At 38.2% G+C, this 3,573-nt stretch overlaps 1 pseudogene; it reads right to left on the bottom strand.

Annotated features, from left to right (window-relative positions):
- Window positions 1–1,121: 1,121 nt before the first annotated feature.
- Window positions 1,122–3,293, bottom strand: LOC123208347 (annotated as a pseudogene).
- Between the last annotated feature and the right edge of the window lie 280 nt (window positions 3,294–3,573).

Raw genomic sequence — 3,573 nt, 5'->3', positions numbered from 1 at the left:
AACAGGCTGACAAAAGAAGGAGAGCAGGTTCAATATTCAGTGGGAGATTATGTATTTTTTAATAAATCCAACCGTATCGCTTCAAATCACTGGCAAGCGAGCCAAATGAAAAAAACTCGGCCAGATTACTACGGTCCTTTCGACATACTGCAGAAAATTGGATCGGTGCTTATCGTTTAATTTACATCCTACTGCAAAGATTCATTCAGTATTCCATGTTTCACAATTGAAGAAATGTGTGGGCCCAACAGTAACCCCTCAACCTCTTCCTGCATGCATGACCGACATTGGAGAATTACAGGTGCAGCCATCTAAAATATTACAATACAGATACTCTCAGCGTGGGGAATTGGAAATCTTGGTGAATGGGAAGGCCTCCCTGAATGTGAGAACTCCTGGGAATTATTCACCACTTTCAGAAATCTCTTTCCACAATTTCACCTTGAGGACAAGGTGCCTTTGGATGGCAGGGAAATGTTAGGACTAATGTTTACATATCACGCAGGAAGAAACACACTAAAAGAGAGGAAACCAAAAGGTGACAACAGATGGGGACAGGTGTCACCCCAGCAGACTCAAGGCCTTCAGAAAACCAACAAAGCACAGCAGGTCACAGACAGCAGCTGCAGAAACGGTTAAAGGAATGGTCAACTGATGACAGCTGGAGAAACGGTTAAAGGAATATAAAAAGAGAATGAGCGTCAGGGAGAGAGGATGAAAAGAAATATATGAGAAGAGTGGAGGAGAATTGAGGAGGGAGCAGACCTTTTGTAGGCTCTGCAGGCATTTACTTATTGTTAAGTTTATTTTATGTAATTTGGTTTTCCAGAGTAATATTAAGGAATTATTTCTGTAATCAGAAGAGAGATTGTTTATCTTTATTAGGGAATGTTAGCAGACTTTCATATTTTGATTGAATAAACAAACAAACGTTCTATTATTACACATTTGAGGATAATGGCTCTCCTCTGAATCTATTTCTCTTCCTGATTTCTTCTTCTTTCTTCTTCTTTTTATTATTTTGTCTTGAGTCCTGAGTTCCGGAGATAGTGCTCGCCACATTGCGGACATTTAGACTGTGAGGCTGCTGCTGTGAACATCTACCCAGGGGAGTTGTTGAAGGAGGGCCGTTACTGCTACTAAGCTACTTCAGGTACCTAACAAAGATCATATTGTCTCCAGACTTTGCTTGCCACGGTCTACATTATCGCCCAAAAATAAGTAATTGACTTGTGGAGGTAAACCTCCATACTCAAAAAGCCTTAAGAGATCAGAATATTGACCATGGATGTCACCTGCATTTCATAAACAGAATTCATCATCAGAACAGATATAATTTTCTTCAAAACATTCCTAATTGGACATCTTGTAAGCGCCATCACTTATCAGCTAGGGATAAGACACATGTATCCCTTGACAAGAAACAGCAGCATATCAATGGTCAAAACATTCATTTAAGTCAAAAACTATGAGAATGTAAACATTATCACCCACAAGTAAAAACTAATGGACTACACAAAATCTGATCAATGGAGCTCGTTAACTCTTCATAAGTTCTAGTCAAATGCTTTTACGATCCAAACATTAAGATTAAGAAAATCTAACAATTCTCCAAAAATCACATAGAGGGAACAGGTCAGGGCCTAGAGTTGTTGAACCAAGACATTGTTACCGGGAATGTGGGACCTTACCATTTTGACTGCTGGTCAAAATTTCTTCAAATATGTCTTTGAATTCATTCGCGACGTGAGCAAAACTCAGATTGGAGAAGATCTGGTCCATGGGTTCCCTTTATGGGAACTATGTTTCTATTTATTTTTGTTTCTAATTGGTCAGGTGCTCTTTTACCTTGGAAAATAATCCAGTTAGTTTATGGGGAGTTAGCCGCACCTACAAATGATATAAATACTACTGTTGCTTTAGCTTTGATCACGTCAATAACATATTTCTATGTGGGCCTTTCCAAAAAAGGATTAGATTATTTTAGTAAATACATTCAACAAATCCAATTCTTTTACCCATTAACATTTTAGAAGATTTTACAAAACCTTTATCACTTAGTTTTCAACACACAAAGGTCTCTGAACAATAAGTGAAGCGCCTGGAATTGCTAGTTTTTAACACTGAAGACCCAACTGGGTGGATTTTCTAGGTTGAGCGTTATTTTGTTGTGAACTGGATTGGGGAGAGAGATAAGGATAAGGCGTCAGCTGTTGTCGTATGGCTGGACTGGCCTTGACATGGCCACAGTGGATCAATGCTAGAAACCCGATATCGAAGTGGGAAGTTTATCAAACATGCTTTATGGAAAGATTTAGATTGTCACAAGAAGGGATGACTCATGAAGAACTCCTTTCACTCTGACAACTAGGCATGGTGGGAGAGTATAGGAGCTAGTTTGAGAAACCTACAGTGTCTTTGTCAGACAAAATTGCTTAAAGGGACACTCGTCAGCGGGCTCAAAGAAGATATACGGACCAAGTTATAGGTCCTAGGGCCCAACACATTAGCCCAAGTCATGGGCATGGTATGAGACCCTTAGTCGAACCTCACATCAACAAAGCACAGAATGTGTATATCTTTGGGATGTTAAGATGTAATTGGTTAAATAGGTTATGAGCCCTTTAAAAAAATAATAATAATAGAATCACGCTAAATACATCAATCATCCATATAACAAAATCAAACAAAAGAAAAACGTGGGGTTCATCAGAACACCAACATAGCTCACAAACAGCACTCCAAATGAAGCAATATATCCATATCATAGATAGAAACAAATAAGCCAGGCAAAATGAGATACACATGAGGCACTGCACCACTAACACAATATTTTTTCTTCTAAGGCCACTAAATATCCCGAAACTTTTGTGAAGTTCACTACTTCCACAACCCCAGTAGTAAAAATCCATAACAATCAGCATAACTATTCATCAATATATTACCTCGGCTCACTAAAATAATAATTAAAAGCAATGAAACAACATTAACACTGGGCTTTGCAGAAAAAAGAAAAACAGTTACTGAAAAAAAAAAAAATCACATGCTTCCGCAAAAATACAACAAAACTAAATACACAAATTACCCTGAAAAAAATAAACGTACCACAAATCTTGATGGGAGCTTCTTAGTTCTAACAAATTAGGCTGCTTCAAGAAAATTCTCAGACTCCACACAAAGTAGAAGGATCTCGGACTCTGATAACTGGACCTGCTTTCCGGGTGACCCCGAACCTCTAATAACCGATTGATTATATCATCAATAACTCCTTGTTCCATTTCCTTGAGCTTTTAAAACAACTGACCAAAAAATAAGAAAGTCAACGGTTATAAAGAAAGGTGGAATAGGAGAAAGAAAAAGAAGATGAAGTGGGCGAAGGAGAGAGAGTGTGTGAGAATGATAATAACAGTAGCATGGATTGAGAAATGGGAGTAAACGGTGTCGTTTTATCCGGAGTAGAATGTCGTTTGGGAGTTGAAAAGAGAGAGAATAATAGGAAATGCAGCGGTGAATGGTGATGTGATCTATGAAGAACTAAATTATGGTGAATTTTTTGATAATGAAATTGACCAT

The sequence above is a fragment of the Mangifera indica genome, chromosome 2 (genome assembly GCF_011075055.1).
Source record: "Mangifera indica cultivar Alphonso chromosome 2, CATAS_Mindica_2.1, whole genome shotgun sequence".
NCBI lineage: Eukaryota > Viridiplantae > Streptophyta > Magnoliopsida > Sapindales > Anacardiaceae > Mangifera > Mangifera indica.
This window is presented reverse-complemented; position numbering and strand designations above follow the sequence as displayed.